At 39.0% G+C, this 21,887-nt stretch overlaps 1 long non-coding RNA gene across 1 annotated transcript; it reads right to left on the minus strand.

Annotated features, from left to right (window-relative positions):
• Positions 1-731: 731 nt before the first annotated feature.
• LOC106016843 (uncharacterized) lies at positions 732-21,714 on the minus strand. Its single transcript, XR_003498882.3, has 2 exons — positions 19,738-21,714; positions 732-2,991 (listed from the first exon to the last, which is right to left on the minus strand). It is a non-coding gene; the product is annotated as an uncharacterized lncRNA (long non-coding RNA).
• Between the last annotated feature and the right edge of the window lie 173 nt (positions 21,715-21,887).

Raw genomic sequence — 21,887 nt, forward strand, 5'->3', positions numbered from 1 at the left:
CTTTCTTCCTAACATTACTTCTTCAAAGCAATGCACAATGACATACATTGAGTTACATCACAAAAGCTAACAAAGATAATTGCATTAGAGCTAATCAGGTTTGTGCACTATGATGTCAGTCAAGAGCATTTTCAGAACGCCATTGATGAACATATGATGCCAATCATTCTTGAGGACTAACGAAGCCATTTTTAATCCTTTCTCCAGGAAAGTGATGTGAAATAGTGTCTTAAGAATATATTCTCCAGTATTGCAGGATATTTATTGACTATTGAATGACTATTAAATACAAATGCAATATTTGTAGTTGTTGTTTGCATTTATATGGAGCTAGTTCCCTACAAAAGAGTTTTCTGTAAACTTGGCACAAAAAAACAGAAAGCTAAAAATTCCAAAATGAAGAAGAGATGACCTTTTTTCTTTCTGTCTCTTGTTATTTTTTTTTTCCTTTTTTAGGGGGAGGAAGGGGGGCAGCAGGAGAGGGAGGGTGAGGGTGAGGACAACACCATTTTTCTTAGATTATCCAAACATCTAAAATCAATATTTTTCTCTCTACTTATTCTCTCCAATACCCAGTTTCTGGACATGTTTTATACAAGGCAAAGTGAAAGGCTTGGCTTTGATGTCCCAGAAAACTCACTGGCCAAGTGCATCAGCAATTCACGGAAATACACATGAAGGCATAGAGCAGAGAATTGGTACAGATCAGAGAAACTACAGAAGCCGCTGTATCAGTTCAGCTTCATTTATTAAAAGGAATTGACAAGATAGCCCGTACTGGAGTCTCTGCTATATTACTTACAGAACAACAGGTCAAACTTTATGAGTAATTTCTATTCCTGCCTTTTGCGGATGCAAAGGTCTTTACCACAGGTGGATCATTTAACTCCCCAGAGGTATGACACTGTAATCCACCCAGCCTGATTTCTCTCCACCTTTATTTCTTAGATCATATTCTCCCTTTTTGCAATAATCACTAATTATCTACAATTCTGAAAATACAATTGAAACATGACATTCATTTTCTTAAATCTCTTTCTGTGATTGGAACTCTTTGACATGTATATACCTCCGATGCTTAACTGATTAGCTAAGATATGTCTTAGTTGAGGAAACTGTTTTAACACATGCTTTAATTCAGGCTGCAAAATTCTGCAATATTCTTTCACATTTAGTACAAATAATTTTCATCCTTGTCCTCATTGCTTCTTCATTCTCCCCACAGTCATTTACTCAACCATGGGGCTCTGAAGATTGCAGTGGCTGTTAGTCTACATGAAGAAACTGTTACATTCACACCAAATATGATATGCAAATACTCCATTGAAATTCATCTGTTTCTTTAGGCTAATTTATATTTTAATGAATTTGGTCATTGGGAATTGAAGCACTTCAGCTTCAAAAATAGAGCTTGTTGAAAACCTTTAGCTGAAATATATAATTTTCAAGCAGGTTTTTAGCCAGCTCAAATCATCACTGAGATCCTTTATTTAGTGAACCAACACTTCAATAAATAAGACACAGATCTGACTTAATATAATAGCCCATAATTTTGTATATGAGATACTGGGATAGCACAAAAAGCATTGCACAAATGGGTTAGACAGACAAGCTACTTCTGAGGTACTATGTAGTTATAAAACACGTTTTGAACATTATTCTCAGATGACTTTGCCATTATTTTGTTGCAGGAGTAGCTTTTTTTTTTTTTTTTTCTTCCAGAAGAGAACTGAAATTAATTTAAAAGATGCCATCAAGATTTAATAGACAAGTTCTGTTCAGGCAGCCACAGGAATGGACTGATAGGAACAGGCACAAGGTGAAACTGGCGGTGTCCCTGTCCATAGTCACCAGAGCTGATCACCTGTACCAAAACTGTAAATTGAGCATAGTTCTTGCACTGGCACATGACACGGCATTTTGGTGGGAATATCCAGAACTCAGCTGGCAAAGCAAATTCAGGCATTAATGAAATTTCTTTGGGAAGGGATGTAAGCCTTGTCCATGCTGGGTGTGGCTCTGCCTAGCTGGTCCTTCTGAATTCACACAGAAGCTTAAATGCATTCATTTTCCCTATAGAAAAGCACCGAATTTGCATTTTACCTAGGTTGAATTTAGTCTGACATCTGTAGAAACTAGATTTTCCATTGGCAATGCTCAGTTACAGGAAATCCGAGCTTTTAAAGAAAACCCCCAGACAACGGACATTTTGGAGCTCTCGTTCATTAGCCGGGGATTACTGATCTCACAGCTGCTCGAAAGCCTGCAGTGTCATGGTCAGGCTACAGTCATGCATGGTGGCAGTCGTTGCCTCTTTAAATAGATTACTTCAGTTTTGATGGAAAGAACATGCAGATTCAAGATCACAATCAGGAGGATGGGGGAAAGACAGAACGAGATTAAGAGAGATATCACTAACAAACCTCACACACCGAAAACAATGGCAGTAAAATCACAATGACAGAACAATCATTTATGTCATACCAGTTTGAGAGAACATCGATTTAAAAGGTGTAATCAGATCCATTTATTGCAAGAACTAAAAAAATATGGAAACCGTGGAAGTGGATACAAATACACCCTTTGCCATGTTTTAAGCCAGTAGCATAGCTTTACCCAATTAGAATGAAATTCATCTTGGAAGAAATATCTAATTGGGTATGGTAAACTTATTTTATTTTAAAAGAAAGACATTGATGACTCCTAATTATACACATACATGTTCCCTAAGTAAATTAGTTATTGTTAAAGCCATTATGCTGAGCGTGGCCTTATACAACAGTGTCATCTAGTGGTCAGCGGTCAGACTCCTCGCTTCAGCAGGAAGATGGAGATGGTCAATGAAATAAGCAACAACGCTGCGTTTGGCGGTCTGTCTGTTTGGCACACTGCGTTGCTTCGTATAGCTGCACGTCCCCGTTTTTTGTGCTCGTTTTGATGGCAGGCCTCTCGGCGTGCTGGCAGAAAGCACGGCCGGATGGCCAGCGGGCGCTGCGGGAGGAGAAGGGGAAGCCTGTCAGCCACCAGCCCATGGGCAACGAGGGCTGGGCCTGGTGCCTCTGCCATGCTGGCAGCAAGGACAGCCTTGGTCTGTGTCTCTGCCTCCAGACCTGCTCTCTGGACTCCCTCTGCTCCGGATTTATGGCTCCGGCTGGGGAAGTTTTGGTGCTGTGAGTGGTCAGCAGGGAGCGATCCCGGTGGGCCCACAGCCTGCCGGAGCCTGGCTGCCCTGCACGAGGCCAGCGCTTCAGCACAGCTCACCTCAGCAGACCCTCAATGCCATGCGTCTCTGCTCGACACCTTGCGCCTCTGCTGTGTTCAAGAACGCTCGCTAATACTTCAGGCCCGATCAGCCAGCAAGCTGTGCGCCAGGGGGGAGTACAACGAGCATGTGCTGCCTCTGATTGCCACATTTGAGACAACACACCCGGCGGAATAAATAATTGCATTTTACAGATCTGCATCCTGGAAGTATTTGTAATTAATGGGAACCAGAAAGAACTGATGCGATGACAACATGCCCTAAAAGCTATGCATCACCATGGCCCTGAATAATCTTTCATCAGCTGAGCCCTGTTTCTACCATTAAATCTTGCTTTATGAAAAAGAATAAATCTATATTCTAGAAGTAGCTGAAAGTTCTGGATAACGACATTGTGAGTGTAGGTCTGATAGGGTCACCTACTACCAGTTTTGGCAAAAGACATGTTTTATAAGGTGTATAAAAATATAGATCCAATATGCTCTAAGATTCAATACTGATAATAAAGGCCAGACATGCGGAAACAGTAGTATTGCTCAGCTCATTGCTGTAACAGGCTACTTCTCTTCCTAGAAGAGCCTTGGGGCCTGATACGAGCAATCTTGACAAATTAAAACAATCTGACATCACAAAATTGACACATTGGCAAGCTGTGATCTTTGAGATAACCAAACAAAATTCAGATTTCACCTCAATTTGCAGGAATGTGGTACTTTTTCCAAAAGAGACTACAAAGTCTAACATATTCCTGGAAGACTTGAGCCTGTATTTCTTGACACATAAATACCATAACTGGGATCATAAAAACTGGATTAAACTTGGAAGGTCTTTTTGAGTATGTCTTACAAAAAATTCAGAATACATTACACACAGATCTTCAGCATTCAGTAATCACAACTAGTATTGTCTTATATTTACTATTCCCCCTGCTCAATATCATTATAGAAAGAAAGGGGAAAGAAAAGGGAAAGAAAGGGGAAAGAAAGGGGGGAAAAAGAAATAAAAAGAAATCGACTTCTTTGTCAAGCTTTTTTGGAGGTAAGAAACAAATCAAGGGCTGGATTTTACATATAAAACCTGATCTCTAACCTGTGTGGGGTTTTCCTTACTCCCTGCTTTTGGGTCCCACTTACCAGGCTTTTTCTCTCAGTCCAGCACTACTAAAAAGGGCTGCACTAAGTCAGCATTCTTTGACTGGATTGTTCCAGTGATCAATAGAGAAAGGACAATGATTTATTTATAAAGCAGCAATGCAGCACTACAAGAATTAGTTCTCTTCTGGAAGTGTTTCCCATTTTATCCCTACATAAAGGGATGTACAGTAAACTTCAGTGTGAATTGCAGTGCAAACCAAATCCTAACTTCACCTCTTCGTTTGTTTATCTTTTGGAAGCATTGTGTGTTGTTTTGTGTGTATTCATTTATATATTTTTTTTAATTTAAAGCTTGTTTTATATTGATTTAGCAAGGAATAGGTAATATCCATATCAATTTTCTCACAGTGAGAGGTATTGGTAGAAAAACAGTTTTATAACTAGAAACAGAAATGACTGATCTAATTGACTGTTATGAGCTGTTCTGATTATATTTTACATAGATTATAGAGTTGACATGCATAAATAACATAGCCAAGTTTAGTATTTTAGATGCTTCGACTACTGTAGGAAGTATTGTTAAACAACAGTGAGGTCCACGTCTGCAGTATAATATAATAGAAATTGATATTTGCATAGTAAATGGGATACATGTCTCTGAGTTTCTTATTACGTTGATTATTGCATTTGGGAGAAATAACATTCTGTATTATTATGGCAGTTTGAAAAATAATGTATCTGAATCTGCAAAAAAACAGAGCTCGGAAATCTGGGCACACAGAGTTTCACAAAAAGTAAATGGGATAGAAAGTATGTTTTACATCTTCAAAGCAGAATTTTTCCCCCTTTTGGGTTGCACGTTTCTTCATAATCATCATTTTGCAATATAATGTCAGAATGAAGCACAAAAGGGAATTTTTTTCCAACAATTGGAATTGCCATGGCAACACCCCAGATCTCAGATAAAGTTTGGTCCTGTACCGATAGTCACATTAGCATTTGTTTTTGTGCTGAATGCAATGCTGCATGTAAAAAGCACTTTGGTGTCTAGTTTAAAGTATAGAAGGTGTAATTCGATTATTTCTGAAATGTGAACTGTAAGATTTTGACAGCTTCATAGAAGGCTTCATCTTTAAAATCATGTATTTTCAAAATGATACAAATCATCAGAAGAAAATTAGGTACAGCTGTCAATACCAAGAGCAGTTGTTTGCATCTCTAGTCTCAATTATGCTGAATTTGAGAAACTGCCCACTGCCCCCTTTCCAGCAGCTCTTAACTTTCCCAAACATGTTAATCCTGAAAATTTGTATTCATACACACACATAAATATATGAAGAAACAGGTGAAATTAAGTGATGCATTTAAGCTACTAAAGAATCAAATGAGACTATTTTCCTCAGACATCTTTATGGGGATAATTTCCTTACACTAATGCAAAGGATCTGTTGAAGATAAACGCAAACATTTCTTCTCTGACACTTCAAAATCCTATCTAAGACATAAAGAAATTAATATCCTTTAAATTACAAACATTCTAACCTGGTAACTCTGCATATCTGCAAAGCACATACTGGTAAGCATATTTAGGGGATGTTCAGGAGGTTTTTATCCTGTAACACTACCCTGCAGGCTTGTAGAACAACCTACCAGAAACAAAACACAGAGAGAGAACAAATGACCGTTCCAGCTGGAACCCGATTCCTCCCCAAGCAGAAAACAAAACTAGAATATACTTCTAGTTTCACAGCACACAGTTCATGTTTCAATTACTGATTTTCTCAAATAGTGTGGAGACGGACTATTTTCAGAAACACATGTTGGTAATATATGAGATAACTGTAATTGTTCCCAAATAAACTGGCCATTAAATAGACAAAGTGCCAAAGTACTTACTATCAATTTTGACAGTTCCAATGATAAAATAAATAGCCTAGAATGCAAGATTAGACTGAAATCCTGTTACAAATATAAGTGAATTCACAAAGATTTGATAATTGGGCAAATGTTATGAGCCACACAAAGAAAGCAATATAAATATGTGGTCTTGGTACACTCAAGCAGGTACTGCATACTCTTCAATAAATACAATGAAGAATGTCATAGGAAATGTTTCCATTTGAAGAAGAAATAGCTTAAACACAAGACCTGTGTCTCTTTTTCTTTAGGGGACAGATGGTTAAAGAGCATTGGCTGGGAAAGATTCTTCTAGAAATATGACATTAAGTGAGACAGTCATAGTTGTCACTTGAAAGATCCTAAATTCTAACGTTTTATGAGTACACAGAGTCTGCTTGAAAAATATGCTGGTGTTTGAAGTGCTATCTCCCTGTTTGTATTACAGATGTAACTTTCACTGCCTTCATGGGTCCGGGATGACAAGCCTAGCTCCTCAAATTAAAAAAAAAAAAAAAGAGAAAAAAGAAATGTGTCAAACAGCAAACTGTATATAAGGGTAGAATAAGCAAATGACCAAAACCAAAAGCACAAGAATACGGAAAGAAAAAAGCCCAGGGCCAGATACTCTTAGTTGTTTGGGGGCTTGCTTTGCAAGCATCCAGCAGACCTCTGAGTCTGTATTTAATTACCCTAAGAGGTGCGCATTGCTCTCAATCTCAACACCTTGATACACTGGCATCCTACTTGACACACAAAGTACTTAGAATTAGGCAAGGTGTCCCTGGCCTCTTTTGAGATCAACAGCCTTTGCTGTTGTAAAGCCCTTGGCAGAAGAGTTCTGTGTGTCCCAGTCCTGAGAAGCCAGCAAGATGTGCTGCATCAGAAGCAACTTAAATGTGAATAGTTTGTAGCGTTTAGTGGTAGATATTGGGAAATAGAAGGGAAGTCTTTGCTATAAATCTTAAATTTTGTTTAACTTTATATAGGAAATAACTGGGATCTGCTTGAAGACAGTAGTATATTTTGAATTTGCTTTTCTGGTTTTCATATTAGCCTGAATGATAATTCCCTGTGATATGTGGAAATAGATGAGCTGAGCTGTGAAAACTCAGAACTTTGGAGACTGTAAGCCAAAACACAAAAATGGGAGGGAGCTAGGAAGAGGCAGACAGCAGTGAGACTACACCACTGAGAGTCTGAGTTTTTTTAGGCTTTTTCTTGCCACCCTACAATTTTGCTACTAGTTTCTCTTTGAGGGGAGTAATTTGTAGGTAGCTGTGTCACTGGTTGCTTTATCCACAATCATGCAATTGTGATTTTATTATGCAGTGTTGTGTTTTAATAGTCATTTGAAAGCATTACTGAAATATCTCACTGCACGTTATGATGACTCTTGTACCAGTAACTAAAGATGTAGTCCCCGGGAAGTGCCATTTATTTCAGTGGAGCACAGCTGCACTAGAGGAAAAAGCCTGGGGCACCCGCAGCAGCAACAGGGAAGCAGAGGGAATCAGCAGTTTCTGTCTGTTTTGAAAGAGGAAATATCTCTTTTAAAGTATTTACGTGCAAACACCTTGCACAATTACAGACATTTCTAGAGTAGCCTCCCATTCGTTTTATTTCTGAATTAATTTTTATTCAGGTGTTTTGACAATTTTGCTAATCTTTTCCTTTGCAAATAAATATATCCCTTGTACAGAAGTCTGGCAGCTCTTTATTTTAGTATCCAACGTGCCCACACGTGGAGGTTACATGCTATGAAAAACATATGCCCCTTTTCAGCTTGTGCTTGCGCTCTAATGGAGGAAAAGCAGCAAGTCTTTGCAATGCCTTTCTTCCTATGCAATTTTTTTTCATTTTAGTAATATTTTTCTTAAGTGTAAAAAATGAATAATTGAAAACTGAAAACAGTACTTTTTGAAAAACATTTAAATGATGTTTACAACAGCCACTGTAAGCAGTCATTTATGTAGAGAAGCAGAGAAAGGATACAAATAAAATTCAAGTCAATTTCAAACCCCTCACCTTTTCCTAAGAATTAGGATTACATTTTTCATGACTCCAAATTTAGTAGGTTGGGCTGGAAATCTACTTATGCTGTCAAAGTTGTGCATTGTGATCTGAAACAGGTCACTTAATCTATATCTGCTATTTTTCCTTTTCCTTCCTTAGCCATCTAATTTATACAGTGAAATACCAGGACAGACTATAACACTCTGCTGCCGATACAGCATGTAGAAAAATGAGGCATGAGCTTTTAAATACAGTATTCATTATAATACTGACATAAGACATTCTTTAGACATTAGATATTTTACTGTTTTACAATGCAAATAAGAACATCTTAGTTGGGGAGGTTACATATACATGTCATGGAAGCACGTTTAAGAACAAGCATATATATGAAAAAACAGGAATCTGAATAATGATTAAATTTCATTGGAGGTAAAAATCTGATCATGAAGAGCATTTCCTGCTTAGTTCATAATGGAGGGTAAGGTGCATTCATTCACTTTCCCATGATGTGTAAATTTTTAGTATGTATAGTTTCAATAATTAGAAAAGAAATTTGGATGCTAGTTACCAGAAATAACAAAAATCATCAAGATGCATTTTTCTCTTGTTGCTTTTCTCTTTTTTTCTTTTTGTTTTTATTTCCTTTATGTGATGTCAAGAGATTAAAGTCCAAACCACCTAGCTATATCACAGGCAAAATAAGTCATATGACATGCTCAATTTTTAGAGTCATTAGCTATCTGCAGTCTTAAGCAGCGGAGTTAAAAAAGCTAAAGAGAAACAGACAGAATATATTTGAGAGTAAAAAGCCTCTGTGGGTGTTGATGGAAGTATATGGAAGAAACCAGCGAGAACAGTGGATAATGGAAGATTGCTAGTGCAGGTAGTGGGCTTATCTATATGACAAATTGATGAAGAATGAGGAGGAAAACTATGTTGATTTAATGCTGGCAATTTGAAGCATAGGCTGCACAGCTGTTTCAGACAGAAATACCAAGATAAATTCAGAAGCAACCCTTGCTCTGACAGATTAATAAAATACCAGGAATTATTTGAGCTTCTTAGGGGAAGGGATCACTAAAGAGCCCTTCGAATACCCAAGATATTGCACATAAGAATAAAGGAATGGCTCATCCAGCCCTTGGCTGCCTGTTATCAAGAACATGCTTTAAACTGATAGCCAAGCTTTTCCAGCAGACATGAAAAATACATATTAGAAGTGAAAAAGTAAAGAATAAAGTGAACATCTGCTATTGATACAATTTTATGAAAAAAATACCAGTAGTAGAGCCTTCAAAAAGGAGAACTAAGAATGGCTTACCTAAAATAAGAAAATGTGCTACACTGGGTCTTATGTTTTAACTTATGCTTTTAAAGCTTGTTATTAGCAATAGGAACATTTATCCAGATAAATAGAAAATCCAGACTTTTTTTTAATTTACAAGTTATGCAAACTGACATAGCATAAATATTTTTGCTGCTACTTTAATCATGCCTGTTAATGTTAAGCTCTTCATTGTCTGATCAAATATGAAACATCACACTGTCCAGAAAGAGGGACATGGAGAATTTTGGTTCTGCCAAGTGTTTAATATAGGGTCTGCATGCTCATGGCAAATAATGTCAGTATACCCTGTCATTAGTATAGTCTAGCATATTTTAACTAAACAGAAAGCCATTCTACTTGGATGGATTTTTGAGAAAGTCTGATTTACTGGCATTCTTGTTCAACTCCAGACAATCCAGCGCTCTCAGAAAGCTAGGCTGCTCCAGAACCCTTTGGAAAAATAATATGGATTAATTTACATACCAAGAGAACAGTGCTGAGTGTTAGTTCACAGAATGGTTAGGTTGGAAGGGACCTCTGGCTCTTTGCTGGGAGGGAAGATTGCTATGGAAGAATGCTTATGAAGAGGTAAGGCAGCCTGCTAGCATTAAAGTTAAAGAAGAAAAGAAAAAGAGGCTTTGGTATCCCGCCCTTCCTCCCTCAAAAGAGAGGATTACTTTGGAATACTTGAGTGTGATGGCTCACTGATGAATTATTCACAGGAAGGTAGGACTCGCTTTCTTTCCCAGGGGTTACAGCAATGTCAAGTGAAAACATGTCAGTCTGCCAAGAAATACCAGTGGTGTGGAATAATTCTACTGGAGATGACACAATCACTCCCTCTAATGATAAGAGCACTTTTGATGAGTGTATCTGAACTAAATTCCTGCAATGGATGCCAAGCATTAGCAATAATTTGATATTTAACTTGGGGAAAACTGGAAGATTAAACAAGCTCCTATAAACAACTTCTACACCCATGTTTTATTTTTAATTCATCAGCATTGCCTAAACTTAATTATTGCACAGTCCTCTTCCTTACTTTTAACAGTAATAGGTACTGAAGCACTAATTTTAGAAGTAAAATGACCTGTGTTGTAAAAATGCCCACCTCATCTTGGTTCTAGGAAGAATTGCTAAAGCCTTAGTTAGGTGGACTGTCCCAAAGGGCTTGGAAGAAGTCTTTAACTGTCCTAGTTTTCTTACAGTCCCTGTAGATGTAGTACAGTAAATGTGGTATTTAGAACACTTTTGGTCATCTAGTTATCTAGAACTCTTTTTGGAACCCTTCATGAGATCAAGCTTTTTGCGCTTTGTATCTCAGCTGCAATGATTTTTGTTTTAAAGCCCATGGACACACTCCTATGACACAACCTCCATTTTCCACCTTGGTCAACATCATCATCTCTAATGAGGTCAGAATAAAGTATTTTCTTACTTTTTAGGTCATACTTTCAACCTCTGAACAGTGTTCCCATGGTTTATTTCTGTGAGTGCAGACTTACGGCTGGGAAGTTTTACCATGTTTAATACCCAGTGTGAGGCCTCTCTCTGCCTGACGTTTGTTTGGTACACCTTATTCCTATGCTTCTTTACCTCTTTTGCATAAATTTATTTGCTGTCTGTTTTGCATTTTTTTTTTTCATCCAGTTCATTTATTTTTAATTATATAGCTATCTGTCCAGTTATTTTTTTTTTCTGCAATGTTTCCTTCTTTGTTTTGGTATTAACACCATATAATTTTCAACATCTGAATAAGAAAGTTCCAGGCTTTTCTGAGCGGCCTAGGTAGACTGATTTAATCATTCACATCCTTAGTATACCTAGGCTTGAAATCCTCAGTTACAGACCTACTTGCCTTAATCTTACCATTCAGTTTTATCTGAATAACACAAAATATGTTGCTCTTCAATCAGCTCATCTAGAATATCTTCATTACTTAAATGAAACCTTAAAGTTGGCCTCTAATTGATGGAGTGGAAAAAAACAAAACAAACAAACAAACAAAAAACCACCAAACCACAATGTCAGCTGTGATCAGCAGAAATAACCAATACAATGTTATTAGCATTTGTTCTTCAAGCTATACTGAAGAAGTTAAATACTGCCATATGCGGGGCTGCCCACCCATCTGTTCACAACTACTGGTCATATTTAATGCTTTAACAATGCATAAGCCATTAAACCATAAAGTGCTCTGAAAAGATCCTGTTTGGTAGCCAAATCCAACCCAACAATGTCCTACAGATTCACAAAATTAGTACAATTTTACTAACCGCTATTCCCTGATTTTGAAGTGCTTTTAATTCAAATGGAATTTAGCTACACTATTGCTACTTCTTTCTTCAATCTACCACATAAATTAATATGCAAATCTACTCTTTTTGATTGCTACACCCCGTGCCAGACCTCACTGTTTTTCCCACTGCCTTTCTGCAGTCTTCTAACATTCCTCATTTCACTGCTCCAGCTCATCATATTTGCATACAAACACTTTAATTACTCTATCCTGACCACCGGCAATTTTCATCCAGATTAGTTGTAGCACCTACCTACAGTCTTGTCGAACAGACTTGCAACAGGCCTGTTACTTTTCCTTGCACTTGCTTGCCCAGCATCCAGCCGTGCTCTCCCAGACACAGGAGGCTGTGCGCCACCACGGAGAAGCGATGAACCTGGTGGCACTGGTCTCTCACGGGCGCACCCGCCGGAGCAGGACAGGCAGAACAAGGCCGAGCAAGGAACCCACCCCTCAAACCTGCAGAGGTGGGACCAGACTGGCCTCCCTGGCTGCTGCTATCCATGCCATGACCTCCTCTTCAGGCTCTCCCTGTTTCTGCTCACCGCTAGCTCCGTCATCGTTGGAATAGACTTGAACTTTTTCTGCCCGTGGGAGGTAGGTTTGGCAGTCCAGAAATCTCTACCTTACCCTCCTTTTTTCTGTTTCAGACTCATTTTACCAATTATGCCAATCTCAATCTCAACCACACTTTATCAATGCTATTTCCTTATTTTCAGTGTCCTCAGCACGCAGCAGAATATTTCATTATTTACCTTTTGATCAATTCTGAGATAATTTGTTTTCATTCTGCTTGTATGGCAGTTACCTAAAAATTGACTGATTCATTTTTAAATGGGCATAATTTTGTTTTAGAGCCATTAGCATTTCAGGCCATACTTCTATTGGCAACTTGTTCCTTTAGGTCCTGTACTGAACTGTGTATTACCTGCTTTTTCGTACTATAAAATTAGTAATGAGAAAAAATACTTTATTCAATAGATCGAACTTTTTAACACGTTGAATACCCAGTGGATTATTCAATCCCTTTTCAGCTGGGTTTAAGTTCACGGCTACCACACTTACTTTTACTGTCTCCTTTTGCCTCCTTTCCCCACACCTACCAGGCAGGTATCTGCGTTCAGGTGTGCACGTAGAATTTTGGATAAAGGCAAAAAGCACCCACACACCAGCAGCACATTCTCATGGGAACCTCAGGCCAACTTCTTTGTTGCTTTATGAGTACTTTGCATTGGTTCTGCTAAAGCACAGGAATCATGAATCTTGTTGGAGGGTGTTCCTACAGCCCTAAAAAGGCATATAGGTATCAAAAAGGCTTTGCTCCAATCTATCCAATAACTCTTATCAAGCAGAGCAGATGGCTGAAGGCAGGGATGGCCTTCCTGTGCTCTAGCACGACACCCAAGACACTTGTGTGGCCTTATCCGTACAGGGCTTCAGACAGAAACCACGGGGCTTTCTGGCAATTAAAGGAAATATTTTTGGCAGAGTAGGAACCAAATCAGTTTCCCACATCTCATATCATTCCTCCTGGCAGCCTGAATGGCTTTCTGAAGCACAGAGATGCAAATTGATGCGAAGGCACTCCTCAGCTATTATAACCTGATGAAAAGCTGAAGTAATTCCCAGCTGATTCACAGACTGATGAGTTTACCCCTGTGACCCTTTCCCCCACGCTCAGCTATTGCATGCTGCATCAGCAGAGCTTGCCCATCAGTTTGAGATGCTAGAATACATAAACTGGAGCTTCCTTTTGAGCAAACCCAGAAGTCCTCTTGGAGATGCTGTATACAGAAAATGAACCCTTTCCACCATTCTCTGTTCATTGCTGTGTCTAGTAAGTGTTTTCCTCACATATATCACATAAGAACAAGAAACGTAACTGGCCTACAATTCTATCCTGTTCCATTAGTTTCATATACAACTTAGAAATGTGAACGATTTGGTAGAATAAATCATTAAGTCAATTTAAAAAGGAATTCTTACAGAACATCAAATCAGCTACTGTAGCATATATGTACAAAGGCTGAAAAATGCGATCTAGTAGATAGTCATTTGCTGTTTTAAGTGATGCAACACAGAAAAAACATATTATTCTGTTTTGGCTTCAGAAGTTCAGTAAAGCCAAGCAATGTATGCAGCTTTACTTTGCACATAAGGAAAACGCAGTGATAAACCTGAAGTATAAGGAAAATGACCTCTGGTTTTTGGCTTCCAAAATTTTTCAGAGTGTGGAGTATGTTAGTTAACTGTAAATATCGTATTATGCTCCTCTACTCCTCTCAAATTCTATATTCCTTTTTTTTTTTCTTTTTTTTTTAAAGTCCATTGCATCATTCTAACAGAAAGTTGAATAAAGAAGAGAACTTTCATTTATTTACATGTTCAGCCAATATACCAAAATGAGAGGGATTTAATTCTGGGAGGTACACCTACTCATCCCTGAAGCTGCATCCCGCATAACAACTTTTATCTGTCTGTCTGTGGAAAACAAGTGCCAGTGCTGCCTAACTGCAGAGCTTGCTGCAACCCACCAGCATACAATATTTCAGTACCACAGTCCATCCGCAAACCTCATTTTAAACACAAGTCCTCTTGCAAATCCACGGGGTCAGCATGCATCTCAGGTGCTCTGCTACCACATCATCCCTAAGTGCAAAATCAGCTGAAGTAAATACAGATCTAATTCTACTGTTTCCCTTCTAAGATGCAGATAAATTTGGTCCTTCACATTTTCATATGACCCAAAACAAAACTGCTAACATTTATTTAATAAGAGAAAACTGCAGGAAGCATATGACTGCTTGTACCACTACTGTAAATCACATCTGTTGGAATATTTCCTTCCTGATCTGGTCCAGATCTCTTGCAGCTGCAGTCTGACCGCACTGTCCAAAGTCACACTGTGTCTTGGATCATGTCTTGGCATAAAATCTTGAAATTTAAATTGTTTCCTCAGCTATTCTTTTCTAGCCTTTGGCACTGGTGCTTCTTGGTACTCAACAAAAACTCTCCAAAATCGTTCACAGTGCAAAAACACTGAGACATGCTGAGAGAAAATAAAATGAAACAATTTTCTTTGTGGGGCTACAAAATTAATGAAGTCTACTTTCCTGTTTTCTTGTGTGCTCTGCCACATCTCACTCTATAGCATTCCCCCCAGATACATCACATGCCTTAGCTAATCCTAAGCAACACATGCAGCGGTGAGAGACCAGGGAGTAGCTGGTTCTTTGTACTTCATTTGTTCTGAACATAAGGACACAAATACCATCTGGCGCTTTACTGTCCACAAGGAGCAACTGATATTTTTAAAGCATAAAGCTATTTTGGGGCACTTAAATACGAAATAAGGGGATAATGGTAGAGCAGCTGCCTACTACGCTATTAGTTTCAAATATTTTGCCCAAGTAAGGGGTAAGAGATCAACGTGAAACACATGAAATACTTTCATCTACAAATCTATCTCAGCTCTGTTTTAGGGTTACAAGACTTTTAATAGTGTTGAAATAATGTTGAGCTATTTAGCAACTTTATAGCAAACCTCGCAAGGAGCAGAAGCATCTTCTGGTAGATCAACTGCCAAGTTACCACACAAGGGCTTTTCCACACGTTAATATTTGATAAGGAAACTATCCTAAAATGTTGAAAACACAACTGTTTCTATTGTAGGGTTGATGTCTTCTATATTGGGCAAGCTCAGCATTCACAAAGTAGTCTGTTATTACCCCTTCACATAGTTTACTTATTCCTATGCCTCCTTCTCTAACCATTGTCTGACAGCATAAACTGTTCTTTTGGTCACTTCATAATTTCACCAGTTTTCAGATTTTTAAAACAGCCTCAACTATTAACTAACTTGCATGATTTGTTTGCAAGGACTGAAAGTAAACCAACAGCAGCCTTTGTGTTATAGCTTGCAAAATAAATAAATAAAAAGATAGATCCATTACACTCTCTGCAAATAGCAAGAAAGGTATCCATGAAGTAAATTCAGAATTTACACCTGAAGACATTGCAGTTCCCCTGGCAGGCTGTAATTGTTTACTTAACCTGCATATTGATTGTGGTTAGACTGCTGGCTCACTTCCTTCGGCTGCAATTTTCATTTTGGCAGTTTCACATACATCACTTAAAATTCCTCTCTGCAGCTGCATCGTTCACATTCCTTCCTCTGGGTCATAATCCACTATGCAGGATCATACTTTTATTTCTGCATTACTACTTTTTCTTTTTTTATGATCTCTGTAGAACAAAAAGGGATATTTTTTAGCTTGAATGACTCTGAGCTACTGTCCTTCGCAATTAATATACTGCTCAGTTTTATGGAAGAGAAGAGCTCAGTGGCACAAGATAAAAATGAAACTGTGTGGCAGGATTAGCTGTAGAATATATTTTCCACATGCTTTGTGAATGACTCTATATACATATCATTTTCTATTAGTAAGTGCTGAGGTGTTAAGGGGGTCCATGTAGATCCCAATTTTATGGTCAACATTTCAGGTCAAAATTTAAGACTAAAAAATCATTCACGTAAAAACTGTCTTCTTACTCATCCCAGTAGCAACAAACTAAGACAAAAAGCACACACAGGTTCTGTCTCAAAGAACGTGTTAAAACATCATGAATGAGGGTTAATTCAACCATGCTGCGGCTCCTGGACTAGTTTAGAAGTCTCACCGACATGCCAGCTCCCTTTGGGAAAGTTTTTTTTAGGGTGACTGAAACTGTGTGTGAACAGTGAAGGTTGATAAATCTTTATAAAAGTGATTCTGTAAAGACTAATAATCCGTGAAATAATGACCAGCACTGTACCTAAGAGGTCAAAGAAATGACCACTCAGGGTTAAGCTTCATACAGTAAATTAATCTTAAAGTGACTGCACCACATCTGGATATCATCATCTTCCTTCAGTCCTAACAGTATTTCAGTAACTGATGTTGTACGTGAAAGCTGTGAATTATTTCAATTCCTTTGCTGTGATGATTTTGATAGATGTATGGGCAGAAACTTTTCTCTCCTTCCAGTAGCTGTGCTTCTTCTCTGAAGTACTCTCGATGCATATTCTCTATAAAGAGTCCTGCAGGTTCTGACTTATTTGTCCTGGACATTTTAAAATGTCCCAGTACAAAACAGAGTCTCTTATTTCTTCATTTATTTGCTGAACCTACATTTTGTTGAATCCGCTTTATTCTGTTTTCAAACACATAACAGAGGCAATAACTGGAACAAACCAGCTTGGGTTCACCACAATACAAGAGAAATACAAGTAAAGCCAAGCGTGAGGAAATGTCTGGACCAGCGTGTTCCTGCAGCTGGACTGATTACCAAACATTTGGCATTCAACTGATAATACAGGATTAAAAAAAAAAAAAACAAAAACAAAACACAGGATAATATGGGATACCATGGGCAGGACGTAGCTGCATAGGCAGAGGCGTGCAGAGCCATTTGAAGGGCTGCGAGGTGCCACAGGCACTGTGTGAGGAGGTGCATGCCCCTGTGCACGGCGGCACAGGCCTGCACGGGCTGAATTCTGTTCTCATTTCTAGGCGATGAGACTCCAGTCAAAACATGCAGTACCTTCTCTACATATATCTGGCCAAAAAGCCCCGCTCCAGTTGTAGACCTTATTTTCAAGGTTTCATTAGGTTTAGTGACCCCCATGGCACAACACCCAGATTAATTTGCTCAGCCTGTTTGCAGGGCAGGGGATTCTCATCATGAAACACAGGTTTGCAGAGCACTTGCAGAGTGTGTGGATTAAATTGTAGCAGCTGAAATACTTAATTCTTTATTTATAAACAAACATCTGTAAATAACTAACATTCACATCACTGTCATTATTTCATTTCAGTTATTTAGCAAACAGAACCACACCTGTCGTAAATAGGTTAAACAGAGGTCCCACATTAAGTTCTTCCCTTTCACCTAAAGCCAGAGTTCCCAAACAATATATCAGGAAAAGTAAGATTAGAAAGAACTCGGGTTCATATACCAAATTAATTGGATAAATCTTTAGAGGTATGTCAAATATTAATACATTTCTTGGATATTTCTGGATTCAGAGATACTCATATATTGCCATGCAATGTAGATTGCTAAACATATTATTCATCAAAAAATGAGGAAAACAGCAATTATTTGGAAACATTAAACTACTCCTTCAACAGAAGAGACGACGCAAAATCAGAACAGATGGACACTACCTCACAACAGTTCAAAGTATTACCAAAAAAAAAAAAAAAAATCAAAGCTTTCATATCCAATGAACCTCAGCAACTGTTTTTAGATGTGGTGAAAATTATGAAACCCAATAATGCTTTACCCAGAATATTTTTATGTCTAAAATTTGGCAGTCACATAACTTAAAAGGATAGCAAGCCTCTAGATATTGATCAGGGCTTTGTACATCTACAATGTCATAAAAACGATCTGCAGCTATAAAAAAAAAAAAAAGGTAACGTGATTCTGAGTACGGTATACTGTAATTTCCTTTGGGCAGTCAGAAAATGAAGACAGCCTGATAGTCTCTGAAAAAAAATAAGCTTGGCAGTTATCCATTGGCAGATGCAACATTTTAAAACACGCCAATTAAAGCACCTTTTATTCTTAACATAGTAACATCGACAATAATAATAAAAACAAGAGAGGAACCTAACAGTTACCTTCCAACCAAAACATAATGGGCAAAAAAGCTGAAAAGCTAAGCATCTGACAACTTATCTGAAAGCTCTCATGCTCTGACTCTGTGGCCATTTAGGCATGGCACGCAAATAGTTAACCATATTTTGAGCCATTATATGGAGCTTTCTATAAAGCTTGCGCTAATAAACAGTATGATACGAAGGTCAGCCCTTAATTCACCATCGAAATATCTTCTGGGTGTAAATGTAATGACTTCTGCTTATACATGAGACAACCCTGACAAGAATTCCACTTGACAATGCATTTCAGACCTAGAAAAACCTGCTCATTTGCGTCAAGGTGCTGAATGTCAGCAGATTTACTAATATGCTTATTATTTGCACTTCAGTGGTGGAACAGAGTAAAACACCATGAGCCCTCCATACCCCCCGACTGCCTGGCTGGGGAGGAGATGAAATAAAACAAGATTTAATCCTGTCCATATCACCGTGCAGTTGGTGAAACTCGACAAGTCAACATTAAGCATTCAAAGTGGTATTGTGGCCTAAAGGGATCACATGCAGCCTGCACATGAGAGCGAAGGAACAGCTCGGTTCTGCTTCGGTGTTTGTAAATTTAATTTGTTCAAGAAAAAGCAACTCTGGTAGGGATTACTAGCTAGGATCAACACTCTTACCAAAGGAAGAGGGAAAATACAAGCAGGAATAATACTGACATTTTTGTAACACAAAATAGCTTTTTGAGTTTAAGCGAATAAATAAAAGTTGGAGGCAATTGCAGCTCAGCCCTGGCATATGCGAATGCTCCACTCAGTGTTCCCGAGTAGGAGGGCCTGAAACAACTGAAGGTTTTACAGCATTTCATGACAACTGAACAGTTACTTAGACAACACCACATTTTACAAAATATTAACATTTCCTTCCAAAAATATTGTTCACTATTGACTCAGCGCAATATCTATTTCTTTAAGTAAGTAGGGCAACGATACTCATGGCATGAAAACTGACATATTGGCCCTTGACTGTTGCCAAGATATAATTCCATATGTTCAGGGAAGGGTATTTGTGGTTAAATGTGTAAATCCCAGGTGCTCAGGAAACATGCAGCCTCCTGGCATACATGTGCACACACACACACACAGAAATTAATAATAAGCAAGATCTGCAGCAATACACTTTCGAAATAACAGTACCTGTAAATCCTCTGTGTTGAACATAGTATTTATGTGACCTGCATCGCTGAACAGCACAACTATTTCACTGTTTAAAGTTGGTCCTACATCAGAAAATCTGCAACAAATTCTTGAGTCTGTAAAAAGTTCTTGTTGCTAAATACAGCAGGGCACAGAGGAGCTGGTAACTGTGGCTTGGTGGGGAAGGGCAGGTGTCCCTAAGTGGCAATTTATTCCCTCGGCCCTTTCATTAGATTAGAGACAGCTGGGATGGAGGGCAGGGGGAAGGGGTGGCAGAATGGCTTTCTACTTTGTTTTGGCAGTGATTGAAACTCCAAGTAACTGATAGAGGTAATGCCTTTTTTCACAGAGCAAAGGACAATGAATAACTTTTCTTCACAGATTGGTACTTCAAATATAGAACACAGAAAGATAAGCACTGCCAGTGGGCAATCAAAAATACGTCTTGTTAAGATTGATTAATGAGATAATAAAAAGCTATAATAAGAAAAAATAAGTCCAATTAAAGTATCTTCTGAGATTTCTCTCAAACAGAAATAAAGAATGCAGGAGAATGGTAAAACTTCAAAAAGTTAATATGATAGAGATGACAGCCTTAGTATTCAAGACTACAGTACATCAGTTTTATACATTCTGTGACTGGCTGTCCCTTATTTATCATCTCTAATGTGTGGTGTCTGCAATTGTGATCCTCAGTAACTTTCCTTTTTCTCAGTTACTGCTTCACAAGTGTAACACCTGAATTTAAATTCAAACACATTAATAAAATAGGCATTATGCAGGCTGTAGGTACTTCATTCAGAAACCCTGTATGCCTCTAGCACTTCAAAACAGTGAAATAAAACCAAAACCAAAGAGGAAACAATGCTCATCCGTCACCTGTATGGAGCAGCAGACAGAAGACAACCTAGCTCCTCTAACTGCTTTTGTATGAAGGGTGAGTTAGAAAGAGTAGGAAAAACAGATGGTTTGCTTTTAGGGTAGTCCCGTTAGACTTGCTGATGCTTGTGGGCCCCTTCCAACTCAGGGTATTCTGCGTTACGCGTTTCCTGTTGGGGTCTGGTGCACGAGGCACCCGAGGATACAGGAGGAGCAGCAAGAGCAGAGGGAAGGTGCTGTGAGGCACAGAGGTGGGCAGAGCCCGTTTGGTGCGGGGTGAGAAGCGTCCGCCCTGCCACAGGGACCAGCCTTGATGAGCAGCGTGGGATGGAGCCCAAGGCCCCACCATGGGCTGGGCAGATAGGCAGGAACCGAGGGCCTCACCCCCGGGCCTGCTGTTAATTGAATGCTACAGAAAGCAGCAGCTTCACCTCAGCAGTACCCGAGCACAGCACAGCCTGCAGCAGCACGCAGACCATGGCTGAGTTTATTGAAAAGCATGAAATATGAAGTGAATTTCCTCATCAGTTGCTCAGAATGTTTCATGAGTGAATGGCTTTCGAAGTGCTTTCATTTGATTGTGGGTTTTGCCTTTTCTAATTTGACAGCTAGGGAACAAAGGTAAAGAAAAATTATGCCACATCTGCCTGTTTAAGTACCAGTCTAGGACTTCTGAAGCCAACAATAACAAAGTTCCCATTGACTTCAGCTATTTCAAAGTGAGCCCGTAAAAAGAGCACTGTTCCTCACGGCGGGTCTGAGGGGCCCAGCAGCACAAAGGAACTGCTGCCCCAACCCTCCTTGCCCTCACCCTGCCTGCTCACCTCCCGGGGGTCCCGAGCTCCCCCAACAAGCACCAGCACCTGCTCCATCTTATTCGCCTTCAAGGAATTACCCTGCACAGGATGAGGGAGAGGCTGTGGGGAAAATACAGTCCCTGCATTGATGACAGCCAGTAACGGGGATGCTCGAGGGGAGAGCTAAGGAGCTTAGGCAGCTTCATAGTCCCTCAGTTCTGATGTTGGAACTTATTGCAGCTCCACCATTTATAAACGGCTGATTATTTTAAAAAAAAAAAAAAAAAAAAAAAAAAAAGAAGAAAAATCCCTTTTCAGATGTAACATGGTGCCAATAATACCTCACAAGTGAACCTCTGACCCCAAAGTGATCTCTGGCCTCAACATCAGAGAGGCAGAGCAGACCTCAAGATCAAGAGCAAACAAGTCCAGCTACACGGCAGCAGGGCTGTCCGAGCACACGAGGCAGGCAGC

Source organism: Anas platyrhynchos, chromosome 8 (assembly GCF_047663525.1).
Source record: "Anas platyrhynchos isolate ZD024472 breed Pekin duck chromosome 8, IASCAAS_PekinDuck_T2T, whole genome shotgun sequence".
NCBI classification, from domain to species: domain Eukaryota; kingdom Metazoa; phylum Chordata; class Aves; order Anseriformes; family Anatidae; genus Anas; species Anas platyrhynchos.